Here is a 16380-nt window from a genome sequence, read left to right on the forward strand (position 1 = left end):
AATTATATGCCAAAGGCATCCAGTTACTGAATGTTTTGGTTGATTCCTAAAAAAATAGTTTATGTATCAAATATTCAATTTACCATTTTCTGCATGTGTCATATACAAATATAGTGTCCATATTTGTCCCCAATATGTTACATACGAGGGGATGTCACGCTCGGCATTGCCTCGTTTGAACTGTAAAATGTGTGCACTAGTCTGAATAATCACCCATAATTATGCCAATGTTTACTGATCTATCTTAAAGGTAAGGTAAAGGTTGATCCCTTTTATTCAAAAAGAACTCTTTCCAGGAGAATATCATAATAATATAGACAAAAGGAAGGATGTGGGGAAAGCAAGAAATGCGGCAAAATATGACATATAGAAAACAAAATGGATATGAAGTAAACATTCGTGTGACAACAACTCAGACGATACATAAAAAATCCGGCAGAATAATGAAGAAAAAGTTGGTTTCCCTATATACGTGTACCTGCAGTGTTAGTGTAGGAGGCGCGTTTATGATTTTCATTATGTTACTTGATATGAAAAATTGACAAAAAATAATATTTTACTTGTAAAAGTAAATCCTGAGTCTGTAATAGCTGCTCTTCCTGTTCCATTTGAATTAATAGAAACAACGCTGTCGCCTTTCTTGTTCTCATAGAAGCATATGATATGAGCTCCATGTTTTGTGAACGTCTTTCTTAACTGTCGTATAAGACTAACCAGTGCATATCGCGCATGGCACTTTAAATGTATTTTAGCGCGAAAATTAACTTACATTTAGCTGGATTTATTGCCGTCGTAGTTCCATCTTGTCGCCTTCGTACTTTTATTCGATGGCAACACGACGGGATTACGAGGTCTTCACGAAGTCGTGTTGCCATCGTAAGACCTTCGGGTAGCTTCGTGATTCATTCGTGTAGACATCGTAATGTCAAAACTGCCCGATGGAAACGATGGAAACACGAATGCAAGACGATGTTCAAAGATGCATTCCCGGTGACATTACGATGGTGAGGATGGTGATACGAACTCAATACGAACCCTCAACATCGGACGCACCTTCGGGGATTTTGTAACATGTTAAAAAATTTAGAACCCTTCCCGAAGTTGTCCCCGAAGGCTAGAAAAAGTCGCCGATGGTTCTACGATGGTTAAAGATGGCACTACGAATAGCCCGATCTGGATACGATCAGTCCCGATTTTGAAAATTTCCATAATCGTGTTGCTATCGGCGTAAAAATCGGGACAGTGTGACGCGGGCAATGTTGAGGGTTCGTATTGAGTTCGTATCACCATCCTCACCATCGTAATGTCACCGGGAATGCATCTTTGAACATCGTATTGCATTCGTGTTTCCATCGTTTCCATCGGGCAGTTTTGACATTACGATGTCTATACGAATGAGTCACGAAGCTACCAGAGGGTCTTACGATGGAAGCACGACTTCGTGAAGACCTCGTATTCCCGTCGTTTTGCCATCGAATACAAGTACGAAGGCGACAAGATGGAACTACGACGGCAATAAATCCAGCTAAGTGTAAGTTAAGTTTTGGCGCTAAATTATTTAAAGTGCAATGCGCGATAAAAACATGGACCTCATATCATATGATTCTATGAGAACAAGAAAGACGACAGCGTTGTTTCTATTAATTCAAATGGAACAAGAAGAGCAGCTATTACAGGCTCAGTATTTACTTTTACAAGTAAAATATTATCTTTTGTCAATTTTTCATATCAAGTAACATAATGAAAATCATAAAACGCGACTCATACACCAACACTGCATGTACACGTTTATATAGGGAAACCAACTTTTTCTTCATTATTCTGATTTTTTATGTATCGTATGAGTTGTTGTCACACGAATCTTTATTCCATAACCATTTTGTTTTCTACATGTCATATTTTGCCGCATTTGTTGCTTTCCCTAGATCCTTCCTTTTGTCTATATTATTATGATATTCTACTGGAAAGAGCTCTTTTTAAATAAAAGGGATCAACGAACCCATTACCTTACTTTTAAGATAAATCAGTAAACATGGGCATAAATATGGGTGAATATTCAGACTAGTGCACACATTTTACAGTCCAAACAAGGCAATGCCGAGCGTGGCATCCCTCGTATGTAACATATTGGGGACAAATATGGACACTATATTTGTATATGACACATGCAGAAAATGGTAAATTGAATATGCATCTTTGATACATAAACTATTTAGAAATCAACCAAAACATTCAGTAACTGAAAATACCTTTTATATTGTCTTTAGAACCAGCAGGTAAAAAAATGAGCAACCAATTTCCTGTGTACTACTAGTATGCTATTTCAAGGAGAAAAAACAAGTCCATATGCATAACCTTGACCTTTGGCCTTGAACGTAAAAAATGTCAGATCATTACAAGGAGGAACAATATACAAAATGTGGTTAAAATCTTTTGAAGCATATTGGTTTTAGAGTGTCCACAAGGGTGATATTGCCTTGTATGACAACTGCCACTGTGACCTTGACCTTTGAACTTTTAAGTTAATAGCGCTTAAGATATTCTTAACGAGTAACACCATACCAAGTTTTGAGCATTTTGTTTCTAGAGTGTCCATAACAACTCTATCTACACGCAACTTATATGTAGTAGGCGAGGGGATAATACACTAAGTTTTATAAGAATCGATTTTCCGCCATGCACGGCAGACTTGTACAGAAACAATATGTTGTCGAAATTCTGTTCGTATCATAAAAAAGTTCAAAACAGGTAGAACGCATTTTTAGATCGTTTGTACACTTATCGTAAGCTGTACACGACGTCTTTTATACATCGTATGGCCATCGCGCCATCATCGTAATCCATCGTGTAGCCTTCGTGATCCATCGTATCGGCTTCGGCTGAGTTATGAAGCTTAAATACCCTTCTTCGGTTAACTTTCGTATGTCCATCTTTTGCTTTCGTATATAATTTCGGCACCATCGTATAGACTTCGTTATTCATCGTATTTTCTTCGGTCACCTTTTGGTATTTTAACGAGATCGGGACCAACTTCGTACGAACTTACAATTTTCGTATTCGGGTGACCATCGTATATAAAAATCGGGACAGTGTGACGCGGGCATTAAGGTTAACAATACGAACGATGCCCGAACCATGTACGGACGATGCCCGAACGATGTACGTACGCTTCCCGAACGATGTACGAATGCAAACGAAACGCTGACCGAACGTTGTACGGACGCTGAACGAATGATGTACGAACGAAACCATGTACCATAAACCATACCATAAACGATAACATAAGCGCCCTTCTATCGTACATCGTATGATTTTGCGTACATCGTTTCGTTTAGCGTATATCGTATCGTTTAAGCGTACATCGTTTCTTGGCGTGCATAGTTTAGCGTACATGGTTTTTTAAATATAAAACAAAAATTGTGTTCTGTTTAATCTTTTGATATAGGTGATGTTATGTGTAAAATTTAGATTGGATACATGTTTTAGTTTTTAATTAATAATTTAATAGATAATAATTTAATCTGACTCGATCTTGATCCAACATTATTTACATAAAAAGTTTGAAAAATAAACACTGAAATAAATTTAAACAAATTAAAAGATACAATTATGATTTGTTTTAGCCGTAGAAATACGTACTAGTCTTGATGAATGTGCGAGTAAACTACAGTCTGCAGAGAATTCGGTCATTTTTTTTTTGAAAATAGCCTAAGGAATCACCATTTTTTTTCTTTAAATGAACAATGTATTTTAGATGGAATTCGGAATTAATCTAATGTTCTTACAAAAGTATATATGGGGTCTTAAGGTTGACTTTTTGTTTAAATTTGTTAAGTATTTTTATGTATTCTCTCTTATAGCATGTATTTTAAAATCGACTGAATAGCATTTTTATCTATATGTCGTAATTAAACCATATGTTTTTAGATTAAAGATATTTTTTATTCATTTTAAAATCAGACGAGAAAAGAAACAATTATTCGAAAAATTTCAAATAAAAACAATTTCTCATATGTGCCTCATCAACTCTAAACATAAATCCCTACCAATGTACAAACGATTGTGTATTATTTATCCTATAAATGCACTTGACTTTAAATAATCATCAACATTTGTCCGGCAAAATTCTAGACCACTCTCTCTATTCTTCAATTTTCTTATACCATTTTCCTCTGATCTTTATTTTGCCCGTTATACACTATTCTAAATTTTTCTTTCTTTTCTTTATTTTCCTGTATCTATATCTCCTTTATTCGGAGCAACCCACCCTAAATATACATATGATATACATGGTCTATAGGTGATCTCTTGTGCCGTGATACACATGTTTGCTTAACACATGATGTCCTTGTTTATATTTATTTATTGAATGCTTCTCTTTGTAACTTCATTGGGGTGTAAAAGCGTTGACCGAAGTACATTTTGTATGAAGCGCTTCATTCTAAAAAATTGCGCACGGTCAACGATTTTACAACCTTATGAAGTTACAAAAAGAAGCATTCAATGTCTTATAAATACATTATTTAGCTAGGATCATGAAAACACGATTTCTACCAAGTTTTTATTTACCTCTGCACTATATTGTGGGACCTCGTGTCATCATGAATGGTAGATTTTATTGTGTAATAATGAAATTGATTAAGGAATAAGGCAATATTGTAGTGTAGCCAATCAGAATAACGTATTATAATGAAACATACATCTGATTTTATTATATTAACATTGTAAATGTCCTCCTAATGATACATCTAATAGTTGCCACTGGACATTAAACAGCTCACTATAAATTCATCCGTTATATTCTCAGTTTTGTTATAATGTGAAAATCAAACAACATGATGATACAATAATTATTGCAGATTTGCACAAAACCACTCAGTCACATCCCTACGGCAAAAATTAAAGTGTAGCCTTTTCACATTGAAATACGTTATTTCCATCTATTTCAATCTATTCTAAATAATTTTAAACAATTTTAAATCAAACGGTCATTTTTCTTATTTGCCATAAAAAAAACAACAATTATTTTCATTTCTTATTTTAAACAGATCGATTGTTTTTCAATGGTCGGTGCCTGTGAGCATGTATAAAACCGTGTTTGCCAGAAAGAAAGCTACATAGTAGTTATCAAAAGGTACCAGGATTATAATTTAGTACGCCAGACGCGCGTTTCGTCTACATAAGGCTCATCAGTGACGCTCAAATCGAAATATTTTTTAAAGCCATCAGGAACATAACAATGTCTGAGAAATACTTCGAGGCTCTACATGTATTTTCTAATTTCTGTTGTAATGTGGTGTAATGAAAAGTGGTAATTCCTGAATACTGATTTGAACCCATCAAGCATCTGAGGTTAATAACAAATCTATGGTAGTGTCTTTTTCTTTACTCGCAAAGTATTCACCTCAATCATGTTTTATTTATGAAAATTGCTCATTGCTGGCGAATGTTAAACATTGATATCTAGGTTTTCAATTGTTTAGTTTAGGTTACTGTCTAATCTCGCAAACCTGACATTTTATGGTCATTATTGTTTGCATCTAATTGCACCAATGCATTAAAAAGATATAAACGCGACACCGTACGAGAGTCGTTATTTTATATAAACTATTAGTATTTTTTTTCTTTAACCAAAACGAAATACGAAACCACCTCTCGCAATTCGCTTTGGAGTTATTGTGCTTGTCTTTGGACAAAATATAGCCTTGTTTCAAAAACAAAACGTATAAGAGTAAGATATAAAACTGAACTAGAGTGAAGAGTTGGGAAGTAGGAATTCCTAATTTTAATTGAATGTTCTAAATCTTAGTGTATTTCTGATAATATACAAATATAGCCTTTGTATGAGGTCGATACAAAGATATATTGACCTGAAAGAAGTATATTGACTGAGGACGAAGTCCGAGGTCGATATACTTCTTTGGGTCGATATATCCTGTATTGACCTCATACAAAGGCTACATTTGTTATATTATTAATTTCAGACCATTATGTATATTTGTATCAAAATCGTTATTTGATTTTGTTTGAATTTTATACATCATAGTGTTTCCTTGACAATAACAACATATTAGTTGTTATTTAATTATTTTGTTTGTTTGTTTGACATCTTAGGTATTTGAAGACTTGTTTCCTCAAATAATCGATCACAGATATCATTTGTTTCAAAACGTTACAACGATATCATGAAATTCATTACATGACGTCACAAAGTAAATCGGTGTGCAATATGCTTTTTGTTATCCGCCGTTTTCTCTCGACCTTCGAAAATATTGTTTAACATGTGACTATCCCTAAACGAATCAAATTTGTTAAAATATACGAATTAATAATATATGATTGTACAGACTCAAAAATGTCTTTGTTTTGCTGAAATGAAAGGTCACCGTCACCAGCCAATAAAAGCAAAATGAATATAGTAGATCTTTCTAATTTTGAAAACAATATTTCTCTTGCTTCGTTGATAAAAGGGCACTTACAAATAGTGAATACTATCCTCAACAGAATGACCACAGCTGCTTGCGGGAGTGGGTTTAATATGGATCAGGTTTACATCTGCATTTGAATAACTGCACCATAGTTCTCAACTGCACTGGTATTAAACTGATAACCGTAACTGGAATTACGACTATCCCAATATGGCGACGGCAGATATAGGTAAAATCTTAACAGCCATTTTTCTAAAATGTAGCATGTTTTTGTCAACAGTTACAAAACTGCAAGGTTTTTCTATACCATTACATCATATTTGAATCGTAACGGTGCACTGGAATTGTCTAAGCACTTTGAAAATTGCCGTTGGAAAATACTGCCAAGATCTTTTACAGAATAAGGTTGTCAAAGTTGAGAAAAACGCTTGGTACTTTTATGTACTTTGTGGAAAGATAGAAAAACACTATAATTTTCGTCAGAACTCAAAGATTCTTCGATATGTCCCATTGTCCTCTGAATATTTTTTAAGATGAATAATTAAAAATTTGTATACCAAACATTTAAAATGTTATTCGGCGTTTATAAATAGCATTGAAAGTACAACAGCTCAAAAACGATAATCATTGATAAAATTAATTTAAATGAGCCACTCTGTCTCAGGTTGAGATGGAATATGGAATCGAAACCCCTGAAATTTCGTCTTATGACAAGCACGAAAAATGGCGAAACTGAACTTCCAACAGCGGACAATGATTTCTAATTATACAATGTTCTTTCAACGAATGTTTTAAATGCAATGTACAACTTATCAATTAAGACATTTCTTATCCCTTTTGAAATATATATATATGACGTCACATGCACGAAGAAGTTTGTCTGACGTATGAAAATTGAAAAGAAAAAAAGGCATGACATGAGTTAAGAGAAAAAAGGCAGTATGGCCATCTTGCCAAAAAGAAAAGTCATGATGAACTTATGAAAAACAAGTCAGGATACATTAATAACTAAGAAAGGCAGGACAGAATAGAGTGTAAAATAAAAAAAAACAGGACTACATTTACATTGAGATTACATTGAAAGAAAAATGCAGGACAACATTTTTCATCCTGGCCACAACACCCACCCCTACCCTGTAAAGATTTAATGGTATCTCCCTAGTGTTGATTTCGACAACGATCTTTAATTGTAACCGCAGAGAAATAGTCAATTGTAAGTCGGTGTGACTCTATCCACCACCAACACATAACCACAAGCTGAGTGAGGAGACTTTCTTGCTATTAGACCTCTAGAACTATTTCCGACCTTGTCGTCTTATTTTTTAAATTACGTCATTGATGATCTGATCACTACAATGTTTTAACAAAATATTCGTTCCCGTGAAAAGTAAGATTTGTTTAACTTTCAAATTTCATCGTGGTCTCTTCTCAGGATATAGCGGCTATCTTTATGTTGGCTTTACAGCTGATTTCCTAATGCATGTAAAGCGATACTTTGGTAAGCTTGATTGCTTAGTTTGTATCATTTACAATTGTAATTTGGATAATTTCCAATCAAATTTAAATATAATATATACAGATTAAAATATGCCTCTATATTGTTTGAAGATGTCAATGTTATTTACAAAGCTTGAATTCATGTTTATACAAACAGAGCAAGCAAGCCTACCAAAGTTTTACTCTACAAGCATTAGGAAATTAGCTGTAAAGTCGACAAGATAACAGGTTAATGTATTCAAGTGAATTTAAGATTTGTTGCAATTCTAAAGTACAATGGTTAAATCAATCTTAACTTTGATGTGCCACATGGGCATCCCTATAAAATAAGACAGTCCATGCGTGACCCATGGAACTAGATATTATGCATGTCAATGGATATTTTCTTTGTAAAGCTAGCACTTAAATAAACTATATTATTTACGTGTCTGAAATATTTTGAAAAGTGAAACTAAACTCTTGAACAGACCATTCATGAACGTCGTTTGTGTGAATTCTGGATTTACACGTATGAAAAACTCTTCACTTTTCGGGATTCGAGGAAAACAAATTTAGCAAACACTGTTGAGGAACACAAATAAAAAAATAATTCTGTATCATAAATTTAATTTGTTAATATTTGCAACTCTTAAAACCAGCTGATGATTTTTTATTCATCATGTTGAATAACCTAACAAATGGGGATACATGTAAACACTTCCCAAATTTAATCTAAAATTCAACTACGTTACCCAACACTTTTAATATTGAAACAATACAAGATATAAATAATTTTTTTTTTTATCAAATTCGAATACTGGGAGCTATCTGAAGTCTGTTCATAGGATCTCATTTTTAATATAGGCGTGGCAATCCATCACTTTAATCCAATCAACTGTCCTTAATAATAAAGATTGACGTGCAATTGTGTCTGTGTCAAGTTAGATAAATATATTCATATTTCTGGACGTACATATGTCAGGGTTTAGGCTATTTCATTCGATAGTAGTATAGGAAAAAAAAGGATTTTCTGTTATTCTATCTTTAACTGAAAAAAATGGCATTAAATCGTAGAGGCAGTCCCACTTAATGTGAAGAATAGAACATATTGAGCTTTTTTGGATTTTCTTTGTCCACTAGCAAATGTCTGCCTGTACCACTGATTATATATATAACTTCCGGACTAGCAAACACAGGCAACCCAGTTACTATTCTTCCTGCTTCCAACTGAACGACATGTTCCAGATTGTTGGAATTTTGTTTAGTACAGTCATTCCATAACTCGCGTGCATATTACATAATTGATCTTATAAGTGTATGCGAATAAGATAATTCCTAGTCAATACATATTTCAATTTTTTTTTTAATATAATCTTGCGCTTGCACACTTTAAAACGTTTTCTATATTGTATAGAATTTACCATTGGAATCAAATGTAATACTTAAATGTTTATGACAGGAGATAATTCTACTACTTGATTTTGAAGTTCTTATTTTAATATCATCTGGAGAAGAATTACAGGAGAATAGCATAGTAATTGTCTTGTTCCGATTAAAATCATAAAACCAATCCTTAGACCATGCTAAAATTTGTTCTAAATCGCTATTTAAGACATTCGCTATTGTAATAGGACTAGTTCTTGAATAAGAAAAGGATGTTTCATCAGCACACAATCGAGTTAGACTTATCAAATTACCAGCTATGTCATATACATGAATAAGGAATAGTAGGGAACCTAATACAGAGCCTTGTGGAACTCCTGCATTAGTATTCTCAAAAGGCAAATATGAAACAGAAACGCATTTTGTATATTTGAAATATAACTAATTAAGTGATTAAATACATTTTTTAATACAATTTCTTTTCAAATACTTTGCCCACTGCTGAAAATAATGAGATTGGTCTAAAATTGAGAAATCAGTGATTTGTCCCTGGTTTTGAAAGTAAACATATGCTCAAAGTCAACTCATTTTAGAGAAGTTTTGAAAATAAAATGGCTAAATGCATTTTTGTTTTACATAAAGCACCAATAAATTTACATGTTACATTATGAGATCAAAATATCTTAAATTCCCCAGTCCAGAGATACCATGTATATTCGCCTGAATATACCATATCGAGAATTTTACGTTCGTACTTGTTACGTAATAAGATATTTGCCCAGGTAAAAAGATCCAGCAGGTGGTGTATATTCTAAAGTGTTTATCGCCTTCCATTATACATGCTGACGATGACATTTAGCTTTAGGGCCATTTTGTTTTCGCAAAGGAAAACAAAAATTAAACAATTTTATATATATAATATTCTGTTGAAAAATCATTTTTAAAATTAAAGGTAAACAGATAAGCATAACGTCTTCGCAATTTCTTGTTCAGATCCATGGACACAGATGTCAGAATGAATAAGAAAACACTAAACTCTTAAAAAATATATTGTTAAATGGACACCAAACACATTTTGATAGAATAGTGTACTGATAGATTTTCTTGTGTATTTTCTATGTTCTGAAAACTTCAACATCCCATCAACAATACTTAGATTAAAGTCCTAAGTTTTATAAAGTAAATATATTTTTTTTAAATATCATTTGCAAGGCTGCATGGGGTACGTCTAAACACCGCTCAGGACCTCCTGAGTGCACTCAGGACATACAAAGTGCACTCAGGACCCTTTATAGTCATCGCATTTGCACACAGGATGGATGTATATATGCGTTACATGCTGCTTATCTACGAATTAAATTTTGGTAGAATTTGAAATCGAACTTAAATAGATATGTTAATTTTTGTTCTTTTTTTTAAATAATGAGGGCACGTGTCACTGATTACACAACTACTGAGCCGTGAATTATCCAATCAACAAAATTAATTGGATTATCTTTATTGATGTTTATGAATTGTGTTGTTTGTACAATGTTGCGTTTAAAATTTTTAAGATTGTTTAATGTAGGTAAATTTAAATTATGCACAGTGAAAATAATGAATTGTATGTAATATGGATAGAGAAAAAATAAGATAACCCATTCGATGTTCTTTGTATTTTTCATTTTGATGGCTAAATTATTTATTTTGTATAAAAAAGAAGATGTGGTATTATTGCCAATGAGACAACTATCCACAAAAGACCAAAATGACACAAACATTAACAACTATAGGTCACCGTACGGCCTTCAACAATGAGCAAAGCCCATACCGCATAGTCAGCTATAAAAGGCCCCAATAAGAAAATGTAAAAAAATTCAAACGAGAAAACTAACGGCCTTATTTGTGTAAAAAAGAAGGACGAAAAACAAATATGTAACACATAAACAAACGACAACCACTGAATTACATGCTCCTGACATGGGACAGGCACATACATAAATAATGTGGCGGGGTTAAACATGTTAGCGGGATCCCAACCCTCCCCCTAACCTGGGACAGTGAAATAACAGAACAACATAAGAACGAACTATAAAAATCAATTGAAAATGGCTTAACTCATCAGATGGACAAATATACAAGTGGACTGCAGTATATCTGAGACTACTATAACACATGTGTTATAGTAGTCTCAGAGTTTATGAATAAAGAAAATAAAAAATCTGTAGCAAGTTCGATTTTTGTTTTTCTTTGTGATTTTTTTTTCTCTCTCTCTCCATATCAATTTAATAAACAAAAACAATGTTTACTAAATATCAAATAACGATATTACAAGAACGATTAAAATGAGAAATAAAATCTTACTTAATGCGGATTCGTTTAAAATTCGTATTACTCAGAATTTTCTTATCACTTTTTTACAACAAATCATTCTTCAGAATTTACTTTTACATTAAAGCTGCTCAAGGAATTTAAAACTGGACAAGAACGAGCTCAATGTAAAAACAAATCTTACTACATGAAATTGTTTAGAAATAATACCCAAATGTGATAGTTTAAAAAAATATACAAAGCAAACTCTTTCATTTACGGTTTTGTTTTCATAGCGACCTGTTTCCATTCAGAAGGGGGCAACGTCACACATAAATTTAGCAAATGCACTTCTATATCGTATTTAAATGTTTTTCCTTAAATACATCTCTGTTTCAAAAACATCTTTAGACAATTTATGAGTACGTAATTTTTTTCCAACATTTTGTGGCAATACTCTATTATGTCATTTTATCTTATAATTTTCGATAAAAAATCTTCTAACTGTGTGATAACATTTTTAAGCGACACATTATCTAAATAAGTGTATAAATCTACATTACTTTTTCTAAATTTTGTCATAATCTAAAACACCAGTTTTTCTTTTTATTAATGGCATTTCTAAATGTCCATTGATATACTTTATAACCCATCCTATCTGTTGACATTACATTACATCTAGCCCCATGTCTAAAACCACAACTCCTCTGCTTCACACATGAAGGTATCCAACCAATATCCTGATTGATGGCATTACCAAGACCCATAAAAAAAACGGATAGCTCTGTGCTGAACAGCATAAATAACTGCCCAAAATGGCTATACATTTAATAGTTATCCCATAAGGACGCGGTGTGTCAAGATCATCCCGATGGCCGGAGGCCAGAGGGTGATCTTACACTGACACACCAAGTCCGAATGGGATAACTATTTTACATCCCAGCTGTTTTAGATTAGACGAAAAACCATTTACAATTCATAAAATCTAGTTTAGAACGCCACACAACCATTATTATATACTTTATATATTACTATATGATGTATACCCTTTATGACCCCCTAACACGATGAGTAGATATCAAATAATGTCAACTCGCCCCACTGGCCAATCGTGCCATACCATATCGCCACTTTATGAAAAAATCGCCCCACTCTTGTAACCGACTCGCCCAACTTTAAAAAAGTGTAAAATCAAATTGAACAATCAGTCTGACAACTCATTTATTTAACGAAAAGGGTTTAAACCCCACTGAGTAAAGGTCTACCAACTCGCCCCAGTTATAAAAATATCTTGCTTCCTTTAAGTATGTTAAATTTCTGATATTTCGTATCCAGTCGTCCTGGTGAAGTGGTATGTGTCGTGGCTTGATATGCTAAAGGTCTTGAGTTCGAATCCCAGCATATGCACTGGATTTTTTCTACGTGAATTTTGTTAGATAGTCTCCGTATAATTAATAAAGTTTTATACTGGATTTGACATTCCCGCCAAAATGTTACAGAACAAAGGAAAGCATGCATAACAAAGAAACTTAAACTGGGGTGATCTGGTAGGGGTGATCCGGCTCAGATCACCCCCGTTAGAACAAAGGAGCTGGAATGCAATAACTTATGACTGACCAGAAATAGCTATCAAAAAGTTTGGTGTATGTATTGAAGTAGAAATCTCCATGTGCTTTACTCTTTACAATCACTCAGTACACTTAATGCTCTTCCTGCTGGCATGGCTTCAGATTTTGCCATTTCATTATAATCTATAAATTCAGGCATCGTTTTCATTTTCAGCAATTTATACAATGTCATCTGCATATTATAAACTATCATTTTTTTCAACATCGATATCAATACCGATGTCTAGATCTTTTATGTCTATGACTAAATTGTTTATAAAAATATTAAATAATATAGGTGATAAAATGCATCCTTGTTTGAAGCCTGAGTCAACACTTAACCACTCAGTTAAGTTTCCATTAAATTTAATTGCACATTCCACCTGAGGGTAAATCGTATTAATAGTATTCAAAAATTTTGAACTGATTCCAAGATCATTCAAATCTGTAAACAATAATCTCCTGTTAACTGTATCATACGATTTCTTAAAATCTACAAAGACAGCAAAAGTTGACTATTTTTTCAATTTCCTTGTCTCAATAATTAACGTAATTGTGCAAAAAATTATCAATAATACTTCGACTTTTACAAAACCCATTTTTTTCATCATGTAAAATATCTCTTTGATCTAACCAATTTACCAATCTATTGTTTGAAATACTACAAAATAATGTATAGGCATATGGTCCCAAAGTTATTCCCCGATAAGGCAAAGGATCCCTTGGATCCGATGTAGAACACTTTGGAATAGGTGTCGATCCCTGGGGGGTTTGCCGTTTTTAGCTTGCGTTAATACTTTTAACACTTCATCAATACTAATTACAGAATCTAAATCAACATTATTTGACATATTATCATTTACATTTGTTACTTCATCTCAGTTCAAAAGATTTTCATAAGAAGTTTTCAATTTATTTGAAATAATGATAGTGTCATAGTACATTGAACCATCTTCTAGTACAACTTCTATGGGTATGGTCTTCTGTCTTTCACTACCGACATCAATCTTGCCAATGTTCTTCTAAAACACCCGGAGTCCCTAGTCTGTATATCCAAAAGATTATCTTGACTTCGGTACCAATATTGCCTTTCTGTTTGTTGACAATTTATCAAAAAGTTTACGTTTGTTTACAAAAGTATGACGTACGTTCTTCTTATCTTAGTTATGGCTTCTATTCCATTTACGTTCGTCTTCGCATACTTCATTCCAGAGCGCAGTGAGATTGTCGTTCCACCAGGTTTTTTTTTCAATTTCATACGTTTATTATTAAGACCATCCAAGTGAACCACCTTTCGTCTAGTTAGTTTAGAGTTCGTTTCGCCATGAATAATTGTGACCAAATCATTATATTTATTGTCCAATTCTTTCTGTTTAATTCCTAATAATTCTAAGTTCTGTATAAACGGATTTAATTTTCCATCTATTTCAACATCTGCCATTCACTCATTAGGTATATTGTGAGTGTCAAATTTAGTTCTGTATGTAACTTGTCGCCGATTGCTAAATTTTTATGCAAACAAACTTGTGTACTAAATTTCTTATACGGTACAATGCAATAATCAACGACTAGTTCCTGTCTTGTTGAAACCTATGTAAAATCATTATGTGAAGAGTTCCTTCCATTTAAGATGCACTAGTTTACATCGCTAAGAAAATCACACAAAATATCTTCATACGTGTTGTGAGTAAAATCAGTCTATAACTTGTCGCTCAGGTAAATTATCAATTGCTGTTATAAAATAAGTTATATACCATGTTTTATAGAATTGAGAAGTGAGAACATAAGACAACCCACTTCACTAATGACTTACATAAATAAATTATTGATAATGCATTAAATCCCCATCCCCTCCTATAGAGATGGCTCTGTAGGATCACGACAGGCACTTTTAAAATTATTAAACTGTACTTCCCCTAAATGGTATTTTTAATCGATTTTTTCAGTCGTTGTAGTATTTAAATTCTTCCTTTCAACATTTCATACTTGTTCTTGATTTGATGTAACGTTCACTATGAAAATCAAAATTATTTATTTTGAAAAAAATATTTCCAATCTCCATTTAAACTGTTTACCTAACAACACAATTATTTTCAATAACCTGTGAATAATATTGTTGTAAATGACGGAATTTTGTTCAATGTTTTTGTTGTTTTTCTGAAATTGTTTAACATTTAACAGAGGATAAATACTGTTACTTTTATTATCTATCCCTTATTTTATTGATTTTGTATTTACATTGTAACATAGATCAAATGTATTCAGTGTAAGTATTGTGTTAGTATTTCTTTTGACTGAGTTAAGCCACTATTGTTTCGAATAAAGGTGAAGGTTTGTTACCATTAAAACTTTTAAACCCGCTGCGATTGTTTGCACCTGTCTCAAGTCAGGAATCTGATATTCAGTAGTTGTCGTTTGATGATGTGTTTCTCGTTTCTCGTTTTCGTCGAGCAAATTATTGACACTGACGAAGGCTTTTAGTTAATCAGAAATAGTGGTCAACACGATTTTATAACACCATCTTGTTGTAGTTCTTATCTATTGTAGACGATCAGGTGCATATCAAGTTTGGTAGTTTGTACATTTTATAGACTCCTAAAAGGACATAGTCTCCTATAATTATATATGAGCCAGTCCATGCGAAAAGGTACAAAAAGTCCTTTTGGTAAACTTTACAGGACACGTTATCAAAGTTTGTTATAGTATTTTTGAAAAACGATTTTATCCGAAAAAAAATTACATTAATGTAAACATTCATAAGATTGTCAATTCTATCCCGAATTTGTCAACTAAAACCGAAAAAGACGTAGAAATATCTGAATTTTTGGTATTTGAGCAAGTGTAAAATCATTTGTTCCCCGGACTAATGCTATACCGACCAGAAACTACAAAAAATTATGACACTACAGAGACAAAAGTCAATAATTTCCGTCAGTTCTACAGGTTTAAAGAAAGAAAGACAACATTAAAACATGAGGGAAAATGCAAAAACTATGACATCTTGTGTTTTAGAGATAGAAATTTAAGTTAAGTTAAGTTATTTAATATTATATAAATCAACCTTAGTTGGACGGGATTCGAACCGTTGCCCGGGTTGATTGCATTGATATCCGCATCGTAAGCGAGAGCCTTATCCCCACTGCTACCAGGTTTAACGTTATCAATTGGCAAATCAAGCCATTTAAACTGTACTTTGA

At 33.0% G+C, this 16380-nt stretch overlaps 1 protein-coding gene across 1 annotated transcript in view; it reads right to left on the reverse strand.

The window, feature by feature from the left end:
• Nucleotides 1-16380, reverse strand: part of LOC143046394 (uncharacterized) — a 162662-nt gene that overhangs the window by 60320 nt on the left and 85962 nt on the right. The gene's annotated exons all lie outside the window — the stretch shown is intronic.

This window comes from Mytilus galloprovincialis, chromosome 9, assembly GCF_965363235.1.
Source record: "Mytilus galloprovincialis chromosome 9, xbMytGall1.hap1.1, whole genome shotgun sequence".
NCBI classification, from domain to species: domain Eukaryota; kingdom Metazoa; phylum Mollusca; class Bivalvia; order Mytilida; family Mytilidae; genus Mytilus; species Mytilus galloprovincialis.